The sequence below is a fragment of the Colobus angolensis genome, unplaced genomic scaffold (genome assembly GCF_000951035.1).
Source record: "Colobus angolensis palliatus isolate OR3802 unplaced genomic scaffold, Cang.pa_1.0 Scaffold116, whole genome shotgun sequence".
In the NCBI taxonomy this organism is placed as follows: Eukaryota; Metazoa; Chordata; class Mammalia; order Primates; family Cercopithecidae; genus Colobus; species Colobus angolensis.
In genome coordinates, this window is record NW_012112697.1 from 1,120,834 (window position 1) to 1,138,154 (window position 17,321).

The 17,321-nt window shown below is 46.7% G+C and overlaps 1 protein-coding gene across 1 annotated transcript in view; it reads right to left on the bottom strand.

Moving 5' to 3' along the window:
* The window catches only part of SNX29 (sorting nexin 29), a 577,448-nt gene that overhangs the window by 171,732 nt on the left and 388,395 nt on the right, over positions 1 to 17,321 (bottom strand). The gene's annotated exons all lie outside the window — the stretch shown is intronic.

Here is a 17,321-nt window from a genome sequence, read left to right on the forward strand (position 1 = left end):
TAGGATCTGAGATGCAAGTTATCAGAGGTGCAATGGAAAAAACATCCATTGTCACCATGATGAACATCGCACACACAGACACACCCAATAGGTAAACACAAAAGGCCCAAGTCACCCCCACAACGGCTCCATCCTTTCCCCTCATAATGTACGAGCAATCTGAGGCAGCAGAATACGGCATCTTCTTCTGACTCAGAAGGGCCACATGAGATAATGACTAGAGGAGAGAAACTAAACTGTGTGGCATGGTGGAGCCCACCACCAGTACCGCTTAGGGGTCCTTACCACACACTGTGGAGGTGGGGGTGAGGGCAGGCAGGCATTCACAGGTACACGTGACCCCCAGTAAGCTACCCACCCTCAGCTCCCCCTCAGATAGGAAACTGATTCTCACAGCTGTCACAAGGATTGCAATTATTATGTAAAGCAGACAGCAAAATGCCCAGTAGTGGTAGACGTTCAATAAATGTTGATATTTTTCTCATACTGAGGGAATGAGCTTCTTTTTTTGATCTGCTAGAAATTAAATTGGCTAGAATTTTAAGAAGGAGGATCAAGACTAAGAGAAACCAAGTGGAACAGAGAAGGGTGAGGGGTAGTGAAGGGAAAAAAGAGGACAATGACTTCACACCTTTCACCTCTCGGGGTTCCCACACTACCCGCAATCCCCAGCAAGCTTCACAGTGAACTTGAGGACAGGTATTATTCTCCCCACTTTACAGATGAGGAAACCGAGGCTCAGGGAGGCTGTAAAACTTGCCCAAGTTCACACATTTAGGAAATGGATCTGTCCAACTTCAGAGCTTTTCTGCTATAAACCCTCAGCAAACAGGAAAAGTCAGCTAAAAGATGAAAAAAGAAAGTAAGATTGAAGTAGTCTTGAAGGCTTCAAGAAGAAATGAAGAAACTGAAGGTTAGGACACATTAGAAGGCTCTCCTTCAATCAACAGTGGAGGCTGGAAGTGGCTCATGCCTGTAACTCCAACACTTTGGGAGGCTGAGGTGGGCAGATCGCTTGAGCCCAGGAGTTCAAGACGAGCCTGGGCAACATAGCAAGACCGTGTCTCTCCTAAAAATACTGGAAAAAAACATTAGCCAGGCATGGTGGCACAAGCCTGTAGTCCCACCTACTCCAGAGGCTGACGTGGGAGCATCACTTGAGTCCCGCAGTTCAAGGCTGCAGTGACCTATGATCACACCACTGCACCCTAACCTGGGTGACAGAGCATGACCCTGTTTCAAAAAAAAAATTAAGAGAATTTGTATTTTCTATTTTGAACTTTTCTGTACCTTCTACAATGAAGATATATTAACTGCATAACCATAAGCAGATATATATTAATTTAAGTGCATATCACATTATTAAGTAATCAAATACCCTTTCCACCTCATCCCACTCCATGCGTTGCACTCAAATCCAGAAAGCAAGGTGGCAGAGATAGTGCCTTCCGAACAGTTACGCATCAGCGACGGAAAAGGGCAAAGAAAGGGTTCTAAGGCCATGTCACCTTCTAGACAACACCCATTCTCCCCTTTTACATCCATGTGGAGCCCAGCAGAAATGGCCAGGACGCCGGGCGTGGTAACTCAAGCCTGTAATTCCAGCACTTTGGGAGGCTGAGACGGGCAGATCACGAGGTCAGGAGATCGAGACCATCCTGGCTAACACGGTGAAACCCCATCTCTACTAAAAAAAAATACAAAAAACTAGCAGGGCGAGGTGGCGGGCGCCTGTAGTCCCAGCTACTCGGGAGGCTGAGGCAGGAGAATGGCGTAAACTGGGGAGGCGGAGCTTGCAGTGAGCTGAGATCCGGCCACTGCACTCCAGCCTGGGCGACAGAGCAAGACTCCATCTCAAAAAAAAAAAAAAAAAAAAAAAAGGCCAGGACACCAGCAGGCCACTCCTCTTCTCTGGGTTTCCCCCTCAGCACTGAGGCTGGGGAAGGCTCTTCTGGACATGCTACGGGGATCAAGTGAGCAGGCTGGAGGGGGACTCACAGGCCATCAGGACACCAGCTCCAATGCTACACACAATCGCTACCGCCTTTAAATGCAGCCTCATTTCCAAATGGAAGTGAACAGAGTTTGCACCCAGGAAACTCAATCACAAGAGCGTCTTGCTGTATCTACCCCACAGAGCACAGGCAGAAGGCAACCAAAAAGACCAAGGTGAAAGACAAGGCAGATTTTTTATGGACAGACATTAATCTACAATTATAGAAAACAAAGGACTTCTTCAAAAATGACTAATTCTGGAACAAGGTATCTTTTGTGTAGGTAAAACTTTCCCTTCAGGGGTGGTGATTTTCAGGGAACATTTTGAATAGTGGATATGCGTACCCAGGAGTTGTTCAATCCTTCTGACTTAGAGGCTTTTCTTCTAATTACGTGGCATTATTGGGATCAGTAAACCCGGAGATTTTGTGTGCCTACAAGAGTACCAGGGAGGCTGCTTGGAAAAAGAATTTGGGAACTTTCTAACCTCCATGGAACATAACTTGATAACAAGGCCAGGCACTGTAGCAAATGCATGATGGTAATTAAAGGCCGAGCTTACTCAACATCAAATTTTGTCTTTTCTCACTGTCTTTCAAGACTGGAGCCAGATATTAGCTAGACTTGACAGCAGCCCTTTAGAGAGCTGATTTTATTTTATATTCTGGCAATAAAGAGTGTGGAGAAGAGATTATTTTGTAAGAAAAATCAACTTTCTACTGATGCCACAAACATCCCCTGTGACCTCCTGAAGTCTGGGGAATCTTGGAGAACACATCCCTGGGATGCAGACTTCTCTTTAGTTTACCCTCGATATGGGGCACAAACCAGCCATCAACAACATGGCTATCTCCATTCGCCTCTCCCTGACCCTGCAGAGAAGGCAGCTCACCCTTTGCCTGTGGTCTGGGCACTCACGTGGCAGTCTTCAGGTACAAGGAAAGGCAGATGCTGTTACTAGAGCAACAGAGCAGCCAGGATTCCTGAATCATGCCGGAGCAAACACCCTCGGTGCTGTACACACAAGGATGTGAAATGGTAGATGAGACCAACGGGGAATCCACTTCTGGGCTGCATCAGCAAAGAAGTTTCCATCATCTCCCCTGACTCAGGATTTCCTGGGTTGTTGGGGGAGGTGGGGAGCAGGTACAGGCCAGGACAACAGCTCTCTCCCTAGTCATGAAACTCTGACCCCAGTGCCATGTGGAACTCTGACACAGGTCCACCCTGCCACTTTGACTGGCAAGTCCTCAAACCTGGGAAGACACTAGAGGTTCTGCCAAAAAGAATGAAAAGTATCCATTATGTGCTGCATAAATGTTTATTTAAATAAAAAGGAAAGACAGAAGAGGGAGAAAAAAAGAAAATCAGCCAATCTGCCAGAGCCATAGAAAAAAAAATTACACCTCCTCCAATTAGCACAATAAGGGTCCAGGTAAGGGGGCAGTGAAGATGAACAGGGAACCCTTCCATCGTTGCAGCTGCCCTCACTTCTAGTCCTGAGGGGTGTGCAAGAATGACAACGACACCACCAGTATCATCAAAGGCTGCCCACTCCACAAAGCTCTTCCACAGCGGGTGGGCAGAGGTGTGCTCCTGATTTCATGGGCAAGGACAAGAGAGATCACTGTGAATAAACACAGAGGAAGTAAAGATGTCAGGACCCCAAATCAAATCTCTAAGTCTACTCAGCAGCCTCTCACTCAGCCTCAGTGACTTCAGGTGCTCAGGCTTTCCCCAGGTGGAGAAGCCACACGAGGTATTCTGATCAATAATCCCATCTGAGGTCCCAGTGGGCTGCCAGCACCAACTGCCAGATAAATGAGAGTGCTATCTTGGATGTCCAGCACAGTCAAGCCCTGGTCGACACCACATGATGCAGAAGAACCACCCAGCTGAGCTCAGTCAGCCCACAGAATCATGAGAGATTAAAAAATAGCCATCTTTTTAAAAGCCATTAAGTTTTGGGGTAGTTTCACATACAGTGATATATACTCCATAAAAGTAACTTGCCCAAGGTCATTCGGCTAGTAAGTAGCATAGGTGGAGTTCAAATGCAGGTGATCTGGCTCCAGAGCCTGCACTTCTAACTGCTAAGCTATACTGCCTCCCACTACAAAGTCTGCGTTCTTCACATCTTGCCTCTGGGATGCCCAGAAAATGAAGTAACCCTATTCATACTCAAGAGCCTTAGCTGGTAAACGGACCTCTGATGGATGAAGAAAATCTGAAAGGACTCAATAGCTCCAAAGTAGACATATACAGATGTACAACTGGGTCTAAAACCTTGAGCCTTCTTAAAGCTTGGTGGTTTTCTGATTTTATTTTGCTGTTGCTACTGCAGGATGACTTAGGAGGCTTTGCCCCTAGGAAGTCCCAGGTCCTTTTCCATCTCTGGGTAAAAAGGTCAGCCTCCAGACTCTGAGCCTCAGGAACATAAGCTCTCAGGAACAGATGGAAATGCAGACGTTTTGAGTTCTAATCCTGGGCTTCCTCTGATGGTTTGAGAAGTCACTTGGCTTCTGTAAACCTTGATTTCTTCCTTGTCTACCTCATGACAACCAGCCTCTGATTGCCCTATTCAAAAAAATCAACAAAGGCAAGGGGGGAGGCCAGCATGTGTTGAACAATTACGACGTGCCAAGGACTTCACGGTCTCACAGTAAATCCTCAAACAATCTGTGAAGCAAGTGTTACTGTAAGCTACAGCTCCCTTCTCCTCTTCCTCAGCCTCTCTGTAAGGTTAGCTCTTCTCATCTGAGACTCAGCCAAAATATGAATTCCTAGGAGGCACCTTCCCAGACCACCAGAACTAAACAGTGTCTCCAATGCAACCCTCTACGTTTCACATTCCTCAGCCTGTAATGACTCCATGCTGGTTATCTGCAGATTGGAACCCTCCTTGTGAGCTCAGAGAGCTCTATATGTGCTTACCACACCCACCTGTTCACCATGACACACTGCAGCCTGGCCAAGAACCCAGCACATGTAGGCACCGAATTAACACACTGAATGAATGAATGAATGAACAAACGAACCATAAGATACACTATATTTCCACCCTGAAATGCCAACAGATTTTTAGACTGCTTTGTAGCAAATTCAAAATCTTGATGCATGGGAAGGATAAGATAGTTTGGAGACAAAAGAAAAAAATCAAAGAAAGAGAATCTTATTTTCTTCCTTCTAATTACCAGGTTCTCAGATTCACCGCTCCAAAGAAAAGCAACAAGGAAGATGCTATGGAGGCAGCAAATCTTTGTTCCAATCATGAAGAGACAGCCATAATTTGTTTTCCAGAGTTGCTTTCTCACTCATCCCTGTTTTCAAATAGCCTGCCCTTATGCAATTAGCTCTCCCTTTTTACTGCCAAAAAAATGACAACTTTTCCATTCCACCAATGAGCCTGCTTTCTCATCTCATCTTTTAATAAGGAACATAATGGAAATGGCACAGTTCTGTCTCTCAGCTTGGGTGGTCAAGCCAAGCAACAGGCTCAGGCTTGATGATACGATCATAAAGTCAGACTGGACTATCCATGCCCTTCAGGACAAAGCCAGCCCAGTTCTGGAGCACTTTCAGGGTTCTCTGTTGGTTTTTTCATTTGATTTACAAACATACAACTAGAGGTATCATATCTCTGTGGTTTTGTTTTGTTGTTTTTGTTCTCTGTTCTCTGTGGTTTTTAAAAACAGCCGAGGTCAAGGACTTGCTAGTAAAACCTAGCAAGGTTTTACTGCTTTGCTAAGAGTAAAAACTTGGCAAATAAGAGCTTTAAAGAGTTTTTATTTTATCCTCTGGGCAGCCCTGAAACCTCACACAAATATAGACTATCACACTTCTGTGAATTAGTTTTTGACATATTTGTTTTTCTCAAAAGATAATGGGGGTGTCGAGGACAATATTCTCAGAGTCCAAGGTGGTAGGCAGGCACATCTGACTGCTCAGTGAATGTTCCCATTGGATGGATAGACAGGCGGATGTAAAAATGGACAGACGGGTGAATGAATGGCTGGAGCAGGGAAGGGGTGGGAGGCAAAGGGCATGGGGAAATAATTGAACTTACTAATTCACTAAGAATGGACATCTTTCTTTCCAAGAAATAAAGAGTGATGGACAACATAAGCACAGAGATAAGGACACAAAGACATTTGCTGCAACACCACTTAGGGTAATAAAAGCCTGGAGACAAGGAATGAAATGGTTATATAAAATACAGCAGAGTCACAGCCAGGCTGTGCAGTTACGAAAAGAACAGCAGTCATCCCCTCTAAGGAGGAAAAGATCTCTAAGATATAATGTCAAATTACAAAAGCTAGACACAAAACAATGTGTCAGGTGAACTACTATCCTCATGAAGAAGTAGCGTGTTGGGAGACACACATGTCTATATGCAGGAACCATTTCTATAAAGACACGTAAGAACCTGCCAGCCATGGATGCCTTTAAGGGAAGGCACTGAGAAGCAAGTGTCAGAGGAGACAGGAGGATTTATTCCTATCTGTAAAACTTTAGACCTTATAAATTTTTACCACGTACATGACTTGTTAACCTTTCAAAAAATCAACATAACAATCAGGCAATTTTAAATCAAAAGAACGAAACTATCATGTCTGTGGTGGAAAGAAAATCAGAACAGTGAATGCCTTGGGGAGGGTGGAGTGGGGAACACCAGGAAATGGCATGAAGGGCCATTCTGGGGTGATGGTAAAGTTCTATGTGCATACTGAAGTATTTTGGAAGAAACATGTACCGGTATCTGCAATTTACTATGAAATGCATCCCAAAAAAGATAAAATGGACAGATGAATGAATGGCTGGATGGATGCATGCACAGATGGATGGATAAAAAAACGATGATAAAGTACAGCAAAATGTTAATGGTAGACTCTAAGTGGTAGGTATACAGGTGTTCACTGTAAAATTCTTTCATATAATTGCTTTTAAAATTTCAAGCAAAATGCTGGAAAGTTTTTGTTCCACCATGCTGGAAGAACGACTGAATTATCTTTCTACTCTCTGTATAGAAAATGATGTAACAGTACTGTCTTCTAAACAGGCTATCAGAGTATGCAGCTTAAAAATGTAGGAGAAAAGGGATCAGAGAAATGTGCCTGATGGTTGATTAATTAAACTATGATGTTTGTCTGGATTCTGTCGTATTTGTGGTATGTATCAGCTCTTTAACAATGATAATTTGTAAGGCTGGGCATGGTGGCTCATGCTTATAATCCCAGTAACTCAGGAGGCCAAGGCAGGAGGATCGCTTGAGCCCAGGAGACTAAGGCCAGTCTGGGCAACACAGGGAGACCCCATCTCTACAGAATATTTAAAAAGTAGCTGGGCATGGTGGCATGCTCCTGTAGTCCCAACTACTCATGAGGCTGAGTGGAAGGATTGCCCAATCCCGGGAGGGAGAGGCTGCAGTGAGGCGTGATTGCGCCACTGCACCCCAGCCAGGGTGACAGAGCGAGACCCCATCTCTAAACAACAAATACAGATCGTCTGTTGCGATTTACTTCCTCATTCTAAATAAGTGTTTTTTGTTTGTTTGTTTGTTTTTCACTTTAAAGACTGAACAAGACTTGGGTCTGCCGGGCCTGAGCTCTGACTCAGCTGTGTGGCCGAGAATAAACCACTCCACTTATCTGGGCCTTACTTCCCTCCTGGAAAATGGGGACAATAGAAGCTTCCCTGGATGGGGTTGTTGGGAAGCTCCAATAGGATCCTGCAAGAACCGCCCCAGCCCAGTACCTGGCGGAGAAACATTCTGGGCTCTGTGGAAACCCCGCTGAGGGCACGGCGGTTTGGGTGTTGAGCAGCCCTTGCCTGGAGTGAGGGGTTGACTGCTCCATTCCACAAATGCACACTAGTTATGCCTATGTTTATTCCACAGATTTGCACTACATTCCACTCAGTAGTGAGACTCTCTGCAGGTGCCAGGGGAGAGGAAGCCCCGGGGCTCGCAAAGCATACAACCCACCAGGACAGAGCCTCCACACAGCAGTCAGCACAGTTCATTAGACAGTTAAGGCTGTGAAAAGTCCACGGAGGACAGGGATGGATGAGGCGTCTGGGAGGAGCCTGAAGCATGAGGGAGATGAGAATGGCTTTGGTCTGTGCTCCAACAGGGGAAACCTCTGAGGGATTTAAGCAAGAGAGAGTCTGGTCCAGCTAACTCTTCAGTCACTCTGGCTGCAGAGCAGAGATGGGAGGCAACAGGTGAACCGCCAGGAGGCTGCGTACACGTCCATACACACACACACACACACACACACACACCCGAACTGCACACAAGGGGTAACATGCCAAACTGCCATCCCCTTTATATCAACAGATTTTTAAGAATCACCTATAAGAAAACCACAAATCAACAATTCTCTAGCGTCCCTCCAGGCTGAAGCTCCCAATATAGAACTATTCTTAAGTTATGAGTTTTCAACCAGTTGGTGAAACACTCAGACTTATTGCAATGAGTGGAGTGTATTCAACTAACCCAAACTTGCCCTTGCTTCAGATGAGGGGAACGGTCTGAAGAGTAAATGAGCAGCCTTACAGTGGCTGGGGCCCTGGGATGCAGGCTTCTCCTGCTTTGCCCCACATCTGTGGTGTTTTTAGCCTCTCCTCCCAGGTCCCAGGGTTTCTAGGAGATGTTTCAAGGCTCAGTGGCCAGAGCCCTTCCCGTGTTCTCCCTATTGACCCATGCCCCCTATTGAGTTGCGAAGGATGAGTTGCTCTTAAAGGGTTACACAAACATGATTTTTTTTAAGTTCAGCAAACATGGAACAAATGTTCTTGTATTAGTCTGTTCTCACGCTGCTGATAAAGGTAATTATAAAAGAAAGAGTTTAATGGACTCACAGTTCCACATGGCTGGGGAGGCCTCACAACGTGGCAGAAGGCAAGAAAGAGCAAGTCACATCTTACATTACATGGTGGCAGGCAGGAGAAGAACAAGAGCCAAGGGAAAGAGGACACTCCTTATAAAACCCTCAGATCTCATGAGACTTAATCACTACCACGAGAACAGTACAGGAGAAACCACCCCTGTGATTCCATTATCTCCCACCAGGTCCTTCCCACAACACATGGGAACTACGGGGGCTACAATTCAAGATGAGATGTGGGTGGGGACAGCCAAATCATATCGGTTCTCATGCACTATTTCATCCTTAACTCCTATTGAACAGCCAGGGAAACTGAGGCACAGATCAACCAGATGATGCCAAAGAAAGGCAGCTGTGCAAAACTGAGAATCTGAACTGGCTCGCGCTACTGTTACAGTAACATGGGGAGTGGATGTAGGATTTCTTAAGACACATTACAATCCCAAGGAAAACTGTGATGTAAAAACTGGCCTGGGACCACCGAGCAGCATTTAACAGCACTAAGAGATATCAAGGATGTTTAAGCGGCAGGTCTGAGGGGCTCATCCTTGCAGGCAGGAGCAGATTTAGATACACCTGGCTTGATCTGCTAGTGATGCCAGCCTGTAAGAACAACCAAAGGCACCTGCCTTTCCTGTTACCTTAAATGTCCTCTTGCAAAAAGAATATCCCTTACCAGCACTACGTGCAAGCGTGTTGTTACACGGAGAACCCTCCGGGGCAAGGACTCATTCATTTTTGCATCTCTGGCACCTAAACCCAGTACCTCTCCAAACTCTACATCAGGGGTCAGCAAACTATGGCTCCTGGGCCAAATCCAACCTGTTTTTGTAAACGGAGTTTTATGGGAACACAGTCACACTCAACAGCTGGTTATGCATCATCTATGGCCACTTTCAGGCTGCATCAGCAAAGTGGAGTAATGGCGAGAGAGACAGCGTGACCCGCAGACTCATCTACTATCTGGGCATTTACGGAAAATGTTTGCCAATTCCTAACTGATAGCTGGAAAGATGTAGAAAAATTATTTGTAATTTCAGGGAAATCTCATTTGTCTAGGTAGGGAGGAATAAATCTTTGATCTCTATAGCTTTATAAAATGTCAGGGACTTGAGAATCAAACAAGGCTCCTGGCTCCGGATAGAGAAGGAATGTCAAGACGTTAAGGAGTCAGACATTTATTTGCACCCACTCAAGTCATTCCTTCAGTAACCTGTTTCCCATATTCTACAGAGGCTCAGAGAGGCTAAGTGATGTGGCCACAGACACAGCAGGAATTCAAAGCCAACTGTGGCTGAATTCCAATTTGTGCTCCTTCTATGACACCTGCTGTCTCCCCCAGAAGAAACATGGGTGCAGAAAAAGGATCCAGGCTCACCTCCTCTGAAAGAAGGAAGCCCTAAAGCTCGGCACCTGCAAAAGGTGGTGGCTCGAAAGGAAAGTGGAGATGCTCTGGCAATCCCAGCATGTGTATGTATGGGTCATTTGCTGTTAACCACACACATGGACTGTATTTTTAACATTATAAGCACAGTGATGAAATCTGTGGATGAAAAGGCTCTGTGTTTGCTGCTGATTTGCAGATAAAAGCAAAACAACTCTGGAATGTTTCCTCCAGGGTTCTTCCTTAGAGTTTAATTTCCACCAGTCACAAGAAAGAATGCCACATCTCGGAGGCTGCTTTAGGCATGGAGGCATGGAGGTAGGGGAAGAATGTTCTCAGAAAGCTCTTCACTGATTAGTTTTGGCTACCAAGGTCTCCCGGAGAAGACACAGGGTCTTAACGTCAGATGGCTTAAGGTCAAGTAGACTCAGGCCTCAATACTCAATACTTAACAGAAAATCTTGACCCTCAGTTTCCTCATCTGTAAAACAGGGCCAGTACTCACCCACCACGATGCCTGCAACGTCCTATTTGTAAAATGCCTGGTGTCCTGCCGGGTCCACAATAATAAACACTCAATAAAACGGCCTTTCTCACCCTCTCACCGCAGCCCCTCCCTTTCACATCCCTGCACTAAAAAGATAACAAATGGCAAGGGGAGTGTAGCCAGCTTTGACCTGAGCCATCATCCCCTCAGCTCAGCTTGGATGGGAACCTGTTCTCCACTTCTGAGACACCAGCATTTCTCCTCATCACTCTCCCAAGGCTCGAGCGCTGTTCCAAGGAGACCGGTGCTGCACCCCTGGGAAGAATGGGGCACCAGAGCAAGCTGCAGCCTTCTCTCTCGGCCTCTCCTAGGCCATTCGGTTGTGTGATAAGGAACAAAGAGAACTGCTACAGTCCCGCTTCCCTCCCAGTCAGTGCCGAGGCAGCAGGAATGGAACCGCTAACTCGGTTTCAATGGATCAATAACGGGAATCTAGGTGTGGCTCTCTCTTTTTTTTTTTTTTTTTTTTAAATGAGACTGAGTCTCGCTCTGTCACCCAGGCTGGAGTAGAGTGGTACAATCTCGACTCACGGCAGCCTCTGCCTCCCGGGTTCAAGTGATTCTCCTGCCTTGGCCTCCAGAGTAGCTGGGATGACAGGCGTATGCCACCATGCCCAGCTAATTTTTGTATTTTTAGTACAGACAGGGTTTCACCATGTTGGCCAGGCTGGTCTTGAACTCCTGGCTTCAAGTGATCCGCTCACCTCAGCCTGCCAAAGTGTTGGGATTACAGGCGTGAGCCACCACACCCGGCCTAGGCGTGGCTCTCTCTTATTTGCTCTTTCCTGTCTTCTGGAAAAGAAGGCTTTTTTGGTTAATTTTTCACCCTTCAACCCTTTTCTTATTGACACTGAGCAGGCACAGGCACCGCCACCTGTTTGGGAATTCATCTCACATTGAAAAAGCATCTATGGGTTTTCTATTCCCTGCAGTCTCAAGGTTTATTTATTTTTTAAAGTAGACTCCTTCTCTTGAATGGCATCTTACCAAGAACGCTGTGCTATTGGCAACAGTGTCACACTTGCTCTCTGGGACAGTGATCTGGTGGTCGGTGGACTGAGAGCAGGTGGGCAGAGCAGTGAAGAGCGTGCAGGGAGAAACAGCCACCCAGTTCACATTGCAAACTGCCTCCTCCTAGCTCTGTGAGCAGGGCAAGTGGCTCCACCTCTCCGCCCTTCTGCTTCCTCCTCCGTGGAATGAATATGGTAATTCCACCTCCCTCAGAGGTTTGCTGTAAGGACTCAAAGAGATAATTTGCATAAAGTACTAAGAAGAGTGCCTGAATCACCAGGGCGTTCAGCAAGTGTGACCTTGGCTATCATTATCTGGAAGCCGCACCAGCACACAAGGAGCCAGGAAGAGTCCTTAACTGGCTTAACGGCTGATGAGAATGACCTTGGTCTTGGATCTCGGAGTTCAGAAATAGACCTGGATCAGGAGGTACTGGCTCAGAGAGCTTGAGGGTGAGGCAGGAAGATGTTTTGGTACCCTGGAGTCTCCCTGTGCAGCCAGTCCAAGTACAGAACTCTGCAGTGACGGGGACACCTGGCCAGCTGAGGCTGCCCCTGTCTGGGGACAAGGCCATGCACATTAAGCTGGGTTCGCAGACATCATCTTCTGCTGTCAAGAGACGTGGTATGTCCCTCAGTCCTCATCCCCGTCTTTGTTCTGGAGCTGGTGAGGCCGGAGCCCAGGAGGCCGCACATCCCATTGGTCCTGGAGAACGCTGTCCATCTTGCTGCCCCGTTTCCCAACAATAAATTCCTTCTGTATCCATTATGTGGGAAAACCCTACAGAGTTACTTGAAAAAGGAAGCCAAGTGGCATCTTGTCAGGTCTTTCTGTCACTCTATGCCTATTATTGTGAGTTGTCCATACAGCTAAGTGGCCTAGAGCACACAGGCTTTTCCTTCGTTTGCATGTTTATTTGGGAAGTTTTGGGTACAGCTGATGGACAGAGGGTTGGAGGTAACTACAGCCCCCTCAAGCCACTCATTAGCTCCTGCAAATGTCACCTGGCAGAAAACAGAGACTGTGGGGACATAGGCCGGGTGAGGGCCCTGAGTGCTGGCCTCCTCCTTCCTTCACTTCTCCCCTGCCTTCAGCCCTGCGGGACACAATGTGAATCCCATCGCCCCATGAGAAAAACTCCAACTCTTTAAGGATGACAATCAAGGTCCTCTAGGAACAACTTGACTCGGGATTCACTTCCTGCTGCAGGCAACATCCCTTCCGGGTTCTTTCCTTCCACAAGTCCCCAGACGTGGGTCTGCCAAGGTTTATTCTTTCAAAGCCTACAAAGCTCAGGTGTCCGCCAATAAGCAAAGACTAGAACTGATAATCCCTTCTCCCCTGTGTCCCCACAGAACTTTTTTTTTTTCTTTTTTGAGACGGAGTTTCGCTCTTGTTGCCCAGGCTGGAATTCAGTGACATGATCTCGGGATCACTGCAACCTCTGCCTCCCAGGTTCAAGCAATTCTCCTGCCTCAGCCTCCCAAGTAGCTGGTACTACAGGTGTGTGCCACCATGCCCAGCTACTTTTGTATTTTTAGTGGAGTTGGGGTTTCACCACATTGGTCAGGCTGGTCTTGAACTTCTGACCTCAGGTGATTCACCTGCCTTGGCCTCCCAAAGTGCTGGAATTATGGGTGTGAGCCACCGTGCCTGGCCTCCACGGCACTTTTTATGTGTGTCCATTACACCACTGCCTACGCTGCATGGAGATTATGGGTTTACTTCCTACTGCCCCAGAAGTCTGTGGGTCATGGAGACTTTCTAAGAAAGTTATGTAAACCCCAACAGGCAACCAAAGCAAAAATGGACAAATGGGATCACATCAAGTTCAAAAGCTTCTGCACAGCAAAGAAAACAATGAGCAAAGTGAAGAAACAACCCACAGAATGGGAGAAAATATCTACAAGCTACACATCTGGCAAGGAATTAATAAACAGACTGCACAAGGAACTCAATCAACTCAACAGGAAAAAAAATCTAACAATCCAATTAAAAACTAGGCAAAAGATCTGAGTAGACATTTCTCAAAAGAAGACATACAAATGGCAAACAGGTATATGAAAAGGTGCTCCAATCACTGACCACAGAAATGCAAACCAAAACTACAATGAGATATTGTGTCACCCCAGTTCAAATGGTTTTAATCCAAAAGACAGGCAATAATAAATGCTGGCAAGGATGTGGAGAAAAGGGAACCCTTGCACACTGTTGATAGGAATGTAAATTTGTACAACCACTTATGGAGGAAAGTTTGGAGGTTTCTCAAAAAACTAAAAATAGAGCTACCATATCATCCAGCAATCCCACTGCTGGGTATATACCCAAAAGAAAGAAAATCAGTATACTGAAGAGAGATCCACACTCCCGTGTTGACTGCAGCACTATTCGCAACAACCAAGATTTGGAAGCAACCTAAATGTCCACCAACAGATGAATGGGTAGAGAAAATGTGGTACATATACACAATGGAGTACTATTCAGCCATTAATGAAAAATGAGCCTGTCATTTAGCAACAACGTGGATGGAACTGCAGGCCACTATGTTAAGTGAAATATGACAGGCACTGAGAGACAGACATCTCATGTTCTCACTTTTTTGTGGGAGCTAAAAATGAAAACACTTGAATTCATGGAGACAGAAAGTAGAATGATAGTTATCAGAGGCTGGGAAGGGTAGTGGGGGGAGGAGGGGGGAGGATGGTATGGCTAATGGGTACAAAAAATAGAAAGAATGAATAAGATATGGTATTTGATAGCAAAAACAAAAAAAAGAAAAACAAAGTTGGCATATCTTTTTTAAAAAAATGTTACTAGGAAAGTTACTCATCAGGCCGGGGCGTGGTGGCTCATGCCTGTAATCCCAACACTTTGGGAGGCTGAGGCAGGTAGATCACCTGAGGCCAGGAATTTGAGACCAGCCTGACCAACATGGTGAAACCCCGTCTCTACTAAAAATACAATTAGCCGGGTGTGGTGGTGGGCGCCTGTAATCCCAGCTACTCGGGAGGTTGAGGCAGGAGAATAGCTTGAACCTGGGAGGCGGAGGTTGCAGTGAGCCAAGATCGTACCACTGCACTCCAGCGTGGGGGACACAGCCAGATCCCGCACCAAAAAAAAAAAAGACAGTTACTCATCAGCTATGCTATTAACAGTGTTAATTCAGCGGTCACCGAACCATCATGTATGTAACGAAGTGTTTAAGATGCTTTTTAAAATGTTATCCTTATAATGCTGTGTCTTATCTCAGAATACTCAACACCTATCCCAGTGCTTGGCAACAGGACAATAATCCATGTATGTAAAGATCTCATGTATCTTTCCACCCCAACAGAAAGGTCTGGAAGGATAAGCTCCAAGCTCATCACAATGGTGACTTCAGGGGACGCAAATGGAGGTGACGGTGGTGGCCAAAGAGATGTTTAACTTGATGTCTAAAGGCTTATACTGAGAATGTATTCATGTATTACTTGTATCTTCTAAACACATTTTTTAAATAATAGCAGCTGTGGTAGGTTGAATGGCGCCCTCCAAAAAGATATGTCCATATCCTAAGCCTCAGAACCTATAAATGTGACTTGTCAATGTGGAAAAAAGGATCTTTGCAGATGTGATTCAGACTCTTGAGGTGAGAACATTCTGGATTATCCAGGTGGGCCCTAAATCCCATGGCAGGTATCCTTATAAGATAGATGCAGAGAGGCACCAGGGAGAAGCAGGAGAAAGCCAGGTGAAGACAGAGGCAGAGATCGGTGTGTCACGGCCATAATCTAAGGGATGCCTGGAGCCACCCGAGGCTAGAAGAGACAGGGAAAGACCTTCCCCTAGAGCCTCCAGGGGGAACATAGCCCTGCCACTGCTGGCACCGTGATTGCAGATTCTGGCCTCCAGAAGTGCAAGCAAATAAACGTATGTTGTTTTAAGCCAGCACATTTATGGTAATTGGTTACAGCAGCCCTAAGAAACTCACACTGGCAGCTAATGTCGGGTAACTGCATGCCCAGCACCAGGCCCCAGGTTAAGCATTTTTTTATACATCATCCTCCTAAGGAGTAGGTATCATGATCATCCTCATTTTACTGATGGGTAAACAGACTCAGAGAGTTGACTTAACTTGCTCAAGGGCACAGAGTTCTAAGTGGCACAGTGAGGACTGGAAGCAGGCAGTGTGGGCTCCAGAGTCCACACACTAGGTTGTAACTCAACTCGCAAGACCATGTCTGTGGGGTCAGACAGAGCGAGGCTCAAACCATGACTCTGCTATCTTAGGAAACCACCTGACCTCTCTGACTTTCACTTTTCTCAGTTAGAAAGCAGGAAAATATTACTTCCCTGCATTCTGAGTTTGGTGTCGTCTATCTCAGGGCCTCATGGTGCTCAGTAAATACCTCCTGAGTGAATGAGAGGCAGGGGTCAGGTCGGGCTGCTGTCTGCCTTGATGTGGAACCTGAGTGTTATTCAGATGGTTGGGTTTTGGAAGCTGCTTGAAGACATATTCCTTATGATGAACGTGATGACTTTAGGTACAAATCATTTTCTAAATTCATTTGCACAGCCGTATCCACTACTCTACAAGCTCTTAGAAATGCTGGATGTCTGGGTGGGGTGGGTAGATGGATGATGGGGGCGGGGGTGAATGGGAAGATGCATGATGGGTGGGTGGGTGAGTGGATGGATAATGGGTGAGTGGATGGATGATGGGTGGGTGGATAGATGACCGGTGGGTGGATGATGGGTGAGTGGGTGGCTGGGTGGATAGGTGGATGGATGATGGGTGTATGGATGGATGATGGGGGGGGTGGCTGGGTGGAGAGGTGGATGGATGATGGGTGGGTGGCTGGGTGGCTGGGTGGATAAGTGGATGGATGATGGGCGAGTGGATGGATGATGGGTGGGTGGGTGGCTGGGTGGATGGGTGATGAGTGGGTGGAGGAATGATGGGTGGGTGGGTGGAGAGGTGGATGGATGATGGGGGGGTGGAGGAATGATGAGTGGGTGGGTAGATGGATGACGGGTGGATGGATAATGAGTGGGTGGGTGGCTGATGGGTGGGTAGGTGGCTGGATGGATAGGTGTATGATGGGTGGGTGAATGGTGGGTGGGTGGGTGGATGATGAGTGGGCAGGTGGATGATGGGTGGCTGGGTGGATAGGTGGATGGATGATGGGTGAATAGGTGGATGGATGATGAGTGAATAGGTGGATGGATGATTGGTCGGTGGGTGGGTGGATGGATGATAGGTGGATGGATGATGGGCGGGTGGATGGATGATGGGTGAGTGAATGGACGATGAGTGGGTGGGTGGAAGGATCACGACTGGGTGGGTGGATGATGGATGGGTGGGTGGCTGGGTGGATAAGTGGATGGACGATGGGTGGGTGGATTAATGATGGCTGGGTGGGTGGGTGGATGAATGATGGCTGGGTGGGTGGGTGGATGTATGATGAGTGGGTGGATGGATGATGGGTGGGTACGTGGCTGAGTGGATAGGTGAATG